The sequence below is a fragment of the Marmota monax genome, unplaced genomic scaffold, assembly GCF_021218885.2.
Source record: "Marmota monax isolate L192 unplaced genomic scaffold, Marmota_monax_Labrador192_F-V1.1 WCK01_AAM20220418_F8-fsc00092, whole genome shotgun sequence".
Lineage (NCBI taxonomy): Eukaryota > Metazoa > Chordata > Mammalia > Rodentia > Sciuridae > Marmota > Marmota monax.
Genome location: NW_026692583.1, coordinates 6,995,003 through 7,009,105, shown reverse-complemented (window position 1 = coordinate 7,009,105; position 14,103 = coordinate 6,995,003).

The following is a 14,103-nucleotide window of genomic DNA, read 5'->3' as shown; positions in this document are numbered from 1 at the left end:
TCTACATGGTACATGCATATGTGTTACGTGATTGTGAAGTGTGTGTGCGTGTGCGTGTGTGTGCAACATAGAGAAATATGAAGAAAAGGAACTCAAGCATATTGAGAAACCCAGACATAGACTGACAGAGAAACAGATAAGAGAGAGCTTTGTGATAGTTCCTCCCAGGGAACCTGGACTCCTCCAGGTTAGAAGGGTTGGCTTTCTTATCCACTGGTTACCACTACATGATTTAGGGTGAGACAAGCCAACTCTTCAAGATACAACTTCCTCTCCAGTAAAATACATTAACTGTATTAATAACCATTAAAGTATTTTATTAATACCCATTAATGTATTTTACTAGTGGCTTTCTTAGAGGCTTGAGTGGCGAATCCCATGAGATCATAAAGTAGAAAGTGTTTTATATGATGACCAACACATGTTTAGCTCCCCCAAAATGGGAGCCACTATTGTTATTATTTTGATTATTTCTATTTTTATTGTATTATTATTCAACTAATGCCTCTTAAATAAAATTGAGAATTTGTTAGCATGACACATTATTCTCTAGCTTTGCTTTTTACTGGTTGGTGAGATGTTTCTAGAATTCTTAGACTTCCGATAAAGGTCTCCAGATATTTTAGGAGTGATTTTCAAAGATAGCAACTTCTCCAAAAGAGGGTATGATTGCGGCCATGACTTTGGTCATCGAAAAAGAGAAAATACCCCGAACAATGCAAGAATGGTGGTTGCATGCTGAATTCCCAAATGCATGGTCTTCCTCCACCATAAGGAGGGAAACTCTCTGTTCATCTTCCAGACTTTGCCTACTAAAATAATTTTCACCCCAGCTGGTAAATAAGGAGAATTTGGATTTGGAGAGGGAACAGATTAAAAGAGAAGGAAATTTCAAAAATTTGCCTTCCCTTTATATCATTTATTTAATTTCATCTTTAAAATAATTCAGTGATGTTCAAATTAGCATATCCACGTCGTAGAAGAGGACAGCGCGTATTTACAGTTTTTGTAAATACACTAAGTATTTACAAGTTTTCTCTCCCAGGTGGACAACCGCGCTGCTTGGGCCATCCCAAGAGCTTCCTCTTCCAGACAACAAACATTAGGAAAAATAACACACAAACAAAAAAAGAGGTGAAAAGTGCCCCAGTTCCTTCCAGGAAAAGAGTGGCCTCTGAAGATCCACGAGCTGCTTGGTAGAGTGGGTGGGCAGCCCCAGGTGGCTTCCTAGACTTTCCTGGTCTCTTCAACAGACCACCAGGAAACAGAAATACAGCTCAAAACAGACAAATCCCACCTTTTCCTGGCCAAAGAGCATTCAAACACCAACAATGTCATCTCCCAGTATGGCTGGGAACCCTTCTCTTTGGCAATCAACCCCACTTTTCCAATTTCTCCTTTCCCTTCCTCATGTATAATCCTTGGCACCAGCTCTTGCCTTCTGTAGAATTCTGTAAAGGAAGGGATCGCAGAACTGGCTTCATTTAAATCAAGGAAACTATCAATTACAAGGAACATGATAAAGTTTTCGAAAAGCCTAATGATTTCCAAAAGACCCATATGTAAAATTGTGGCAAAGAAAATTCTAGAAGCTTCCTTGGTGACACCCTTCAATTCATTTGTCATTTAATTGGTATTGCGTGCTATAATTATTTATCAAATGTCGACTCTGTATCAGGCATTGTGATAGACAGTAGGCAACAAGAGAAAACCACATTAAGGTAGTTTCTCTGGAAATGGATAAACCGCAGGAGGAGATCGAATATTCACACAATATTTAATACACTTGAGCTCAGGTAAGCAGGGACCAATTTTATTCTGGGCATCAGAGAAAACAACCTGAATGAAGTTAACCTGGGATCCCTCTGCACCTTATCCTCTTCCTTTATGTTACAGGACGCACGCTGAAATGGTACACCTGAAAGTTTCATTCTGTAGCTCAGAAGATTCCGTGAGCCCGAGAGGAAAGTCACACCCCCTTAGCTCATGCTGATACCAAGAGGTGATGTCAAATCTTTGTTAACAGATCTTCAAAGTTTTTTTTTTTTTTTTTTTTTTTTTAATCACGACATGATTTGGGGGTCTAGTTCTATCCTTTTATTATATCTCGGTATTCAATGATGGAGGGAGGGGTATGTGTGTCTTCTAAATTTTCTTTATGGTAGCTCAGGTCTTGGTTATAAAATAAAAACTGCAATGCAGCTGATTAATCTCCCCTTACTGTAGGGTTTTAAGAGGTACAAGATATTATGCCATTCTCTCTAATTTCTGGAAACCTAAGAAAAAAATGTGAAGACTTTCATTATGGCTGTTATCAAAAATAAGAAAAAAATATAAAAAAACTTAGCTCTTCGTTCTTAAATACATTTAAGATTTTAAATACCCAGGCCCAGGAAAAACTGCTAAGAATCAGTAGATGATGGCAAGCAATCTCTCAAGTACCGTATGAACAGACATTTGCATCAAACATCCATGTGCTTTTGGGAAAGTTACCTCTTCTTTTTGTACCTTGATTTTGTAACTGTGAAACCAGAAGGGTGGATCAGATCATCTCAAAGTTCATCTCTACTTCTAAAATTTCAGGTCCATGTCTTAAACCTTAAAGCATCACATGACATGAAAATATTCTAAGTCCTAGCCCACAGGGACTTCCAAACGGACTGTGATGGATAGCACCGGCTAAAGCAACTGGATGAACGTTGAACTATGATCTTCCCTAACACTACAGAGACAAATCTTAAATCATTTCATTACTGAGGCGCCATCTTGTCTTGGAAGACTGAGATACTCTCCTTTAATTGGGGGCTAAAAATATTCCAGGGGCTATTCTGGAAGAAAAGAACAGCAATGGAGAGATAGAGATTGAGATAAAGAAGGACATGCCAACATAAGCCCCAAATGAATATGCAAATGTTGACTGGATGGATGGATGGATGGATGGATGGATGGATGAAGAAGTCTTCATCTATGACCTTGGGGGTAGTTCTATCAAAATCAATTTCTACTAAGGTGGAATGAGTTCTATAAATGTTATTTGAAGCTATTGAAGTTCTGGGTTCAAACCTTGCCCTCTCCTGACATGTATGCACTTGATGTATTGCCTTGACCTTCAGATTACTGTTAGTAAAACAAATTTTCTTTTTGTGAGAATGGAATGAGATCACATGTAAGAGTTATTAGCTCATAGTACATGCTCAATGAAATATAGACTCTCATTCGAACAATGATCTTGCTATGGTCTAAATGTGTGTGTTCCCTTAAAGTTCATATGTTGAGATCCTAATTCCCAAGATGATGGTATTAGGCCTTTGGAAGGTGATTAATCATGAAGAAGGAATTCTCATTTGTGGGATTAGGGTCTTTATAAAAGAGGCCCAAGGGAACTCATCCTGCCCTGTGAAGAGGCAGAAAAAAACATAAACACCTTTGCTTCAAGAAGAGGATTCTCATCAGACACCAAATCTCCTGGCGACTTGATCTTGGATTTCCCAGTGTCCAGTGCTCTGAGAGACCAATCTCTGTGGCTCACAAGCTACCCAGTTTAGAGTCGTTTGTTATAACAGTCTGAGAGGGATCAAGGCAGATTTCTTCACCCAACCCCTGAGAAGCGGAAGGCCAATTTGATTGAAAAAGTAACCAAGAATGGAGACAGCTCATTCCTTCCTGTTCCAAGCAGACACCATTCTCTCTCTCACCCCACTCCTCATTCATTCAGTCTCTCCGCTGATCCTGTCTGTCTTTATAGCTGACACTGTCCCCTGCGCTTGGGCACTCTCTCCTCACCTCTCTTACCTACTAAGCTCTTATTTTTATCTCTAGGCCTTGACTTCAATGCCTCTCTCGTTAGGACCCCCTCCCTGGCCTTCTCCACCAAGCCCCTGGACCCCTCCTCTTCTGGTCTCCTTCACCGTCTCCACACCCTCCTCAGAACCTTTCATCTCTCAAGTTGCAATTGCGGCTTCCGTGTCTTTCTTTCCCACCAGGCCTCAGGATCTAGGAGGACAGGCCTGGACGTCCTTCCCTGTTGGATCCCTGGCACCTACTCCAGTTTCCGAACAGACCAGAAACATGTGCCGGAGAGCCTGGAGATGGAAATTCCAGGAGAGGAGTCTGAGGAGGGGATTACAAGATGGCGGCCGCAGAGCAGTGAGCAGGAGACCTGAGACTCCCTGACCTGCCAACATCTGTCCCCTCTCCAGCACCCCCGTGGGTTCCATTCCAAGTCCTGGCACCATCCGATGACGAAGCTCCTGCCTGAACTGGGAGCTCTGTCTAAGGAGCTTGCTTCTCCCAGCTCCTCAGGCCTGGCTGCTTGTCTGGGGTCACCAGTCCATATTCCAGAGTGGGGCCCTGTCTGCTTCTGCGGTCAGGAGGGGCCTGTCGGCACCTTCTGGGGAGACAGAGGGAGGGAACGTGACGTCTCACTCTGGCCCCAACCCTGAGCGTCCTTGGTGTTGGCTGGGGATCAAAGCCCTTGTTCCATTTTTAACCTCCGTGGTCGGGGCCCCACCTCACCATGAGCGTGTGTTCCCGACATTTCATTGTGTGCCAGGGGGATAAACAAAACCCACCCCCTGAGTCTGGGGAAGGACGCCTTCAGGGGATCTGTGAACTCCGCAGAGAGGCCAAGAAGTGCTTTTCCCACCGAGGGCCCCCCTGGAGCGCTGCGTTTTTTTTCTCCCCCCTGAGCTTACATGACACCACGGTAAGAGAGATGGATGGCTTTATGTTTGTGCAGAACAAATCTACAGATGGTGACCCCCGACCAAAAAGAAAAAAGAAAAATTCATGCCGGGGCGGGGAGGAGGGGATGGGGATTCTATGTTTGGGGCTTCTTCTCTGCTCTGTGTCTACTGCGGGGTCTCCTATAAATGTCACCAAATCCCCAACTGGGTCATTGGGGATATTGACAGGAAGTCATTTTATTTTCAAATTATCTGTTAAGGTAAAAATAAGTATCAATATGTTGTTTTAGAACGTTTGAGCAATTAAACAAAAAAAAATGCTTATGGACAAAAGATAATGTTTGGTACAAAGCAGAACTCAATAAATCTTCCTAGAGGGAAAGAAAGGAAAAATTCCCCCAAACCCGAACCCCACGGCTACTAATATTTTGGTGAACATTCTTTTATATATTTAGGTACCTTGAAACTACACAGAAAGTGGGATTCTGCTATATTAATAGATGATCGATCCGTTCTTCATGTGCATAATACATGCAGTACTGTCTTTGCCATAGCACACAGTATATCCGTACCGGGTACGCAGGTTCTTGTACACACGTGGCGTCTACTACGCTACGGACTGTGGTAGAGACACTGTGATCTGAAGAGCGCCGTAGTTCATACTAATCGTGCAGACAGGAGCCTACTGTTTACCATGTGACCTGCTGCTTGTCCCCATGTCCTGGACCTCTGTCCAGGCCTATGAGATCAAAGCACGTCCTGGCTGCCAAGCTGCCCTTGGGTGGCTGTGCCACCCTCCTCAGTCAGTCTACGAGAGGGAACTCCTATCCTCACGGCTTCTCTTCAAGTGACCCTCCCTCTCTGCAGCCTTTATCCACCTAATTTGCTTCCACAATTTTTTTTTTTTTTTTTTTTTTTTTTTGTGTGTGTGTGTGGCAGGAATCGCTGCATCCGATTTTCAGAGACGGGGTCTGAGATTTATAATTTATTAAAAGCTCTGCATTTTCTGATGAATGACTAGAACTGAGGCTCAGAAAGCTTTGGAAACCACACAACCTCTGACGTATAGAAGGGCCGAGTTCTCCTTCTACCTTTGAGCTTGGAAAAGTGACTGACCTTGGAGAAGCAGTGGATGGAGTAAATGGAAGGTTCTGGAATGTTCTGGAACAAGCCCTAGCTAGACTTGAATCTGAGCTCAACCTCTTTCTGTCAACTGCTTCCCCCAACTGCTTCCTTATGAATTTCTGTTTCATCATCTGTAAATTAGAGCAAGAATATTTATCGAAAATCAAGCTCTTGGCTCATCAGGGTGATGTCTACGGAGGGCCTGGTTCCAGGCTCCTGGGTGGAAACTACTCTCCTGGTTGATTAGATTCTGACTCTTTTTGTCTCCAAACTTTGGGAAAGACTTGACCTGCTGACCATCCCCACATCTGTGGCCATGATTGATCGATTGATTTTGGTGGGGGATGGAACCCAGGGCCTTGTGCACTCTAAACATGTGCTCTGCCACCGAGCTCCACCCCAGCCCCATAGCTATCCTTTCGATGCCCATTTATGTGTAGAAAATAGAGGACAGAGGTCAGAACCTTCATCCCGATCCTGACCCTGTTACTTCCTGCAAGACCCTGGGTGAAGCGCCCCCTCCCTTTTTCTCCCTTCTAAATCATGGGTGCTAATTGTAATAAGCACACCATGGAGCCTGTCCTCTGTACCTAGCAGTTCACAGGGCATGTTTCTTGGCTGTTGTTCTGAATGAACTTTGGGCTGATGGGCCGAGGCGTCCCGTGCAGGTTTGCAGCATCAATCTTGGATCATTCTCAGAGCCCTGGGCGATGTTGGCTTTCTCTGTTAGGGAGCAGCTGGGGGCAGGGGAGCCGGGCTGGGTGCTCCTATTTCCTGGGCTCTCCAGAGTCCACACTTGTTCACTCACTGGACAAGCCCTGGGTGATTGCTGGTAACGTGCTTGTCACTGTGGGTGGCTGGAGGATGAAAGTAAGGTGTGCTCATCCCTCTCAAGGGGGCCTGTGCTAATAGGAAGGAGCCCCACTCGGAGCTCCCTGGAGCATGGCGGGGATTCCAGTCCAGCTGCCCGCAGGTGACGCCAGGTACAGCAAGGTTCGCTCTGCTGCAGGGCTTGGGGTGAGGGCAGCCAAACCTGGAGCCCTGCCTCAATGGAAAGAGCTCCCTAGATCAAAGCGGAGCCCGTGGGGTCAGGAGGGGAGGAGTGCACAGTGGCAGGCAGGGAGCTCGTGTGTGAGACAACACAAGATGGCTGGGGTGAAACTGGAACCCAGTCAGTGCATGGATCCACTGGTGTGGATTAACTGGGTCGGGCGTGGCGGGAGGAAGTAGGTCATTAGGTGCGTCCCTGTGGGGTTTACATTTTGTCCCTGGTGAGCGGAGTTCTCTCTCACCACTTCCTGGTGTCATTTCCTGAGCCGTTTCCCTCCTACACGTCTTCCTCCAGGACACTCTGCCTCCCTGCAGGCCCAGAGCCGTGGAGTTGGCTGTCCGTGGACTGAACCTCTGAGACTCTGAGCCAGAATGAACTTTTCCTCCTCTACATCCATCTTGCCAAGTTTTTTTTTTTGGTCCCAGCAACCCAAAGTGAAGTGACTTAGATGCCCCACAGGGCAAAGGGGAGCTAGAGACCTCCCGGCCTCGGGGAGGCTTTGTGGACACCTCCCACCTTCCCCCGTGGGTCCACTTCCCACCTCCCCATCACTGGTGGAGAGAGGTCATGGGGGTGTCCAGTCCTTCCGACTTCCTAAACGTCACACTGAGTTGAGCAGAGCCCAAGTGACAGTATATTCAGAGAGGGAGCCGTCGAGAGTGGAGGCCGGGTTTGGCAACAGCTCCAGTTCCAGGTGAGCTCTGGAGTGGACTATGGGGACACAAGCAGGGCACCATTGAGGCTGTCACTGGGGAAGAGAGAAGGCTGTGACCTTGAACCGCCCAAATACTTCTAACTGCTCTAATCCCAGCCATGGCCAACAGTTAGTGAGCACGTCCATGTATCAGACCACTTGCTCCCTTCCTAGAAACTGTTATTAACCTCATTTTATAAACAGAGAAATGGACGCTCAGAGATGTTAAGCAACCGGCCTAAGGCCACACAGCTGGTACGTGCCTTGGCGACCAAACTTAGGTCTGTACACTGCCTGTCCGCCCTTGATTTTCCACTTCTTCTTGCCTTAGGAGTCTGATGTTCTCTGCTGGATGGAGACAGGGGAGCTGAGCTTTGCTAAATGCCAACTAAGAATTTGTAGTGTCTTTTTCTTACTGAGGTGTTAGGGACAGACAACACAGGATCTCGGTCTTGCTCTGTGCATCTAGCAAATCCTCCAGAACGCCAGCCACACTGCGAGGACAGCCTGTCACCAGATACTCCCCTCTCTCGGGGTTTCTGTAAACACTTTTATTTCCTGCCTTGAGGGAACCCGCATTACAAGGGCCGTAACACAGTTGGCACCAGAAAGCATATACATATAAACTCTGTCTCCTGAACCCCCAGAATCTAGAATATCAGGTGGACTAACTGAAATACCTCGGAAGCCTTTGAATCATTAACTATTGGCTCCTAAGTCTTGGGGAGCCACCTGCGGGAAGCAGGGAAGGAGCCCCATCCTGTCGCAATTTAAAATGCAAGTTCTGGATGGTCTCAAGTGGGGCCCAGCTAAGAGGGTCTTTTAAGAGAGCAGTCACCCCAGCAGATGCAGAGGTGAGTACCAAACCAATCCAGTCCCAAATCAATCATTGCAATCAGAGATATGAAGCCATTCCCATGTTTCACAAAGGAAAAAAAAAAATCCTGGTCCAGTGGACGTCAGTGGTCTGATAATAGCTTTAATTTCCACCTCACCTCACGCACAGGATGCTTCTCTTTCTGTCTGGTTTTAGCTGTTTTCTGAGCTCTGCTTGGGCCAGGAGGAGGGTGGAGTCGTGAAGTGGTCACTCCCGACGTAGATCGGGCAGAGATGATGGCTTGAGGCCTCCCTGGTCTCTCACAGCAAGTGACACCACGTGGAAGTGTTTGTTGAGCACCTACTCAGGATCAACACTTCAACTGGTTCTTCCTTCCAATCTCCCCTTCCTGAGGGACAGATACGGTTGTTACCATCCTAATTTTACATTTGGGGAAACTGAGGTAGTCAGAAACCATGTCATTCGCCCCCTAGCTAGTAAATGTGACAGCTATAACCGCAAGTCCCCATGGACCACGAAGCAGCCCTGCGTGGAATAGGAACTGACTGCACGTTGTCCAGAGAAGCCCAGCCTCCAATTCTCTAAGAAGTGTTGTCCAAATAAAATAAACGGAACTCAGAATAGCTCACGATCCGCGGCTGCCATCCCGCGCGTCCGGCACTGTATTATCCCACCGGCAGCTGCTCCTCCTTTAAGCAGGCCTGGGGACATTAGCAACAGAATTTTTTTAATTATAGAAAGGGATTGTTTAGACGGATCCCAGGGCCATAACATGGGACAGTAGAGTGACGGGTGAGGGGGACTTTGCCAGACCAACAAAGGACGGATTTCACCATGGCTTGGCCTACTCTGCTTCCGCCCCCCATCAACATGGTGCTGAGATTTACAGGGTCACAGGAACTAGGATCTGAGCACTCTCGGTGCTGGCTGAAGGCTGAGCAGGACGCACGCAGGTTTATTTCCCATGTGGAGGAAAGTCTGGAAGGGGGAAGGCCAAACACGCAGGGCCCGGAACCCAGGTCTTTGTTCTCTGTGCTAATGAGGGCGATGTCTTCTCTCATGAACCTCCGTCTGCCCCCTGCACAACGGGTGGTTGCACTGGGACACAGTAAAGAAGAGCAGGAGCCCTCCCACCTGGGTCATGGGCAAGTGGTGGTGTTTCAAGACATGAGACAAGAGACCCACCTCCGCCACTGTCCCGCCGAGTGACTTGGGACAAGTCACCTTACCTCTCTGAGTTAATTCCTCACGAGGCTCACGGAAGGAAGGTTCTCAAAAATGAGAGCAGATGAGTTTCTGGATCAGCAACCCCAGGGTGCTTGTTAACAGCTCCAGCCCCTGGATCCCAGCCCAGACTTGCTGAATCGGAGTCTCCTGGGGGAGGCCAACAGGCCTTTCAAGGGATCCCCAAATGATTCTGAAACACTTTGACAAGAGATAATGTATCAGAGTGCCTCACAATTTTGGAGTCAGGGCTCCACATAAACAATGGATATTTACGAAGTCACACACTGGAAAGCCCTCGAAGACAACCACACACACACCACCGCCCCCCAGATTCTCTCCTTGTAATCTGTGTGTGTGTCCGTGTGTGCATGTGTGTGTGCTTACACGTCCACGTGTCCACGTGTCCACTAGCACATGCACATAGACAGGTACATGTATGAATGCACTCTTTATCGGGGGCTTATTATGTGCCAGAAATCTTACTAATACTGTCATTTGATCCCGCTAAGCACTCTGGGAGTGAAGAATTATCTCCCAGTGAGGAATGTGAGCTTCTGGGAGGTGACAGAGCTCACTCGGGATCACGTAATTGGTAAGGGAGAGAGCTAGGATGTGAACCTGGGCCCACGGGACCCCAAAGCCTATTTAATAGACTGCGTCTTGCTCTTTCTTAACCAGAGGCATCATGATGTCTGCCTCGGGGGACACCGTTCCCCTTGACCACAACGTGACCGTGCCCTGGTGCCTTCGACCGCGGCAAAGCCCTCTGCTCCTGTGGTCAACACCTCCTTTGACTCTAAGCTCACACCTCAAATTACAAAGCCTTCCTTGAGGATCCTTGGGCGACAACATCGTCATTTGCTTCTCCTCAGGACTCACATATAGCAAAGGTGGGGCTTACTGAAAATGAGCTGAAAATTCTCTCTGCCTCCTCTCCCCCTCCCCTTATTTTTTCGGGGGGGGGGGAGATACTGAAGCTTTTGCTCAGTTTTCTATTGCTGTGTAACAAACCGCCCCAAACTTACTAACTGGAAATAACAACAATTTTACTTTAAATCATGATTGAGCAGGTGAGGGATCTGGGCTGGGCTCAGCTGGGTGATTCTTCTGCTTCATGCCCCTTGAGCAGAGAGACATCAAGTTCCCTTGTGTGGATCTAGGACAGAAATCAGCAAATAATGATGGTCTCTGGGCCACAGCCAACCTGAACCTGTTTTTGTAAATAAACTTTTATTGAAACAGCCGAGCTGATTTATTTCCATATAGTCTGCAGCTGCGTTCAAGTTAGAACCGCAGAGCTCATTCATCGGAATGGCTCGTGAAGCCTCAACTATCACAGCCTGGCTTGTTATAGAGACACCTTTCTGCTTCCTGGCCCAGGTAGTCACTGTGGTCTCAGTTACCTCTCCAATGATGGCCGGCTGAGGGCTGGCTCAGATGGCTTCCCTGGGCTGCCTGCAGATGGCTTCCCCCAGCAGAGACCCCAGTGTACTTGAGCGTCTTCTCTAGCAACTGAGGCCTCACGGAAAGAATGTTCCAGAGGCCCAGGAGGCACTCAATCAGTCTCTTATCACTTAGCCTCAGAACCCTGGCAATGTCCCTTCTGTCATATTATATTGGCCGAGCGAGACACTAAAATCCGTTCAGATTCCCAGGAAAGGAATTAGGTTGCATTTCTTAACGAGAGGAGGAGCAAAGAATTTGTGCCCACCTTTGGTCTCCCACACCTCATTTTTACAAATCTTTCTTGCCTTGGCCAGTGATTGTTGCAACTGAAATGTGGCTTTCAAGATCAGATATTTAGAGGAAACTTGAGGTCACCATTTATTCAGCGGATATTTACTGCACTCTTGCTGAGGGCTGTAAAATCTGCTCTACGTGGAGAAGGCTGCAGCACATAGAAAATCATGTCCCTGATCTCATGGAACTCACACTCTGGCTCATGTAGATCAAAGCAAGGAAGCTGAAATGACCAGGAAATGAAGTTGAATTTGTCCCCTTTTGACGAAATTTCTGAATCCAGCTTTCATTCTCTTTCTTATCCATTCTTTTTTTTTCCCAAAAGAAATAAGAGGGATTTCCTTTAATTGAAGGTTCCAGATGGGTCAGGACTGGGGTTAAATGCTTTTTATTTATTTTTTCATAGTGGGTGATGTTTTGTCATTCATATAGTTCACAATTTACCTCCTTCTCACCATTTATTTTCGTTTCATTTAGAAGCCAGAGAGTTTCTAAACTTCCCCTTCTCACATCCTAATTTCCATATAGATGGCCACCATTTTCCTGTTTCCCACAGCACCTAGATAGGGACCTCAAAATAGCAGTGATTCAATCAATGACATAGCATCTATGTGACTGCAAGGGAAAGCACCTTTTTGGGAATGTGGAATAGGAGGTGTGGATTCCAAAGCTCAGCTCCAAGTGTCCAAAGGATGCTTTGGAGTTGTTCATTGTCTCAGGCTCTCGATGGTGGAAAGTTCTCCATGTACCTATCAGGTTGACCCGCAGGTATTTCCTGACAGTCTTGACCTGTTGGCCTGCTGAAAACTGATGTTCCAAAGTCACATCCTGGTGCCTCAGTGGCTGGGGTTGCAGGAAGAATAGAGGTCTTATTAGTCTTTTCTCACATCTCTCACGTTCCATCAAATATCCCCCCGTCCCGGACCCTTCAATGTGGGTTATCAATGGTTTCATTGTAGTGCTGTGCTCTCTAAATTTTCTGAAAATTCCATTCTGCTCACCTTCCTTTTTTTCCTCCTGAGCTCCCAGGAGGGCAGTTCTTTTATGTGTGCCTCTGTGTGTGTGCTTGATGACCCCCTCGGTACACCCATCAATCTACTTTAATTGAGCATGTCATGCCTAGGATGCGGCACCTCTCTTTCGGACTGAAACAAGTAGAATTTTTTTAAAACCACATGATTGAGGTATGATTGACATGCCCAAAGCTGTATATACTTAATGTCTACAACCTGATGAGTTTGGAGAAAATGATACTCCCGTGAAACTATCACCTCAATCCATGCAATAAACATGTCTAACACCTCTCAAAGTCTCTTCCCACACCTGTTGTTGTTGTTATTATTATTATTATTATTATTATTGTCATTTTTGGTGAAAATAGCACTTAATATATTAGGTCCCTGTTCTTAGCAAACTTTAAAAAAATTTTATAGTAGATACCTTTATTTTACAACCCCAGCCCAGCAAATTTTTAAGTAAGTGGTGCAGAATTGTGAACTGCAGGCACCATAGAGCTCCAGGACTAATTTTTCTTGCATAACTAAAGCTTTGAGACCTTTGGCCCAAATCTCCCCATTTCCCCCCTGCCACCATCTTGGAAACCTGAGCCTGGCCATTGTGGCTTCCATTTGGGAGTGGGACCACAGAGTATCGGGCCTCCTGAGGGCAGTTGACTTGGCCTGGCATAATGTCTTCCAGAACAATCTACGCCATCACAAATGGCAGGATCTCCTTCTTTGTTTCAGGTCACCCAACCTATTGCTATGTATACATACGTGTCCACCATGTTTTCTTTACCCACTCTTCTGTTCATGTCCACGAAGGCTGTTTCGTGTCTTGTTGTTTGTAAATCATGCTGTGGTGAACGTGGATGTGCAGACGTCTCCTTGTGATCTCGATTGCGAATCTGTTGGATGCACATCCAGAGGCAACACTGCTGGATCGAGGGGCCCTTCTATTCCTAACTCTCTGGGAAGCTCCACCCGGTTTTCCAGGGAGGCTGTACTCATCCACATTCCCACCAAGAGTGCCCCAGGGTCCTTCTTCCTGGGCCTCCTTGTGGACACTTGATTTCTTTCCTTTCCTCTTTTGCTAAGCGCCATCCTAACGGGTGAGAAGCGATACCTCACTGTGGTTCAGTGTGCATTGATGATTGGTGATGTCACACCCCTTTTCATGACCCTCTTGGGCACTTTTAGAACTTCTCTGGAGAAATCTACTCATGTTCTTTGCCCACCTTTGAAGTAAGCTATTCAGTTGCAGAATTTCCTTGTATATTTTTAACATTTACCTTTGATTAGATATATGGTTTGCAAATATTTTCTCCTCTTCTTTACTCTTCATCTTATTGATTCCTTCCTATGCTGTTGGGAACTGTGGTTGATGGATGTAGGCCCACCTGTCTGTGTTCAGCTGCCTGGGGTTTTAGTGTAGAAAACAACAATTTTCTTGGATCTTTTGAGTCTCACGGTAACTGTGTGTTAGCTGCGTGGTTGGGAGCTCATTCTCCAGAGCCAGACAGTGGTGGTGGGGGGCTGTTTTCTTGGTTCTGCCACCTACTATGCAACTCTGGGAAAATGATTTTATCTTTGGTTTTCTGGAAAACTTGATGATATTAATGAGCTCAAAGACTGGTTATGAGAATTCAATGAATTAAAAGCACATGGAAAACATTCAACCAATGTAATTTACAGCTATTCCTTACCACCTCTCTTTTCCATTTGCAGAGAAGGCTTCTGAGGCT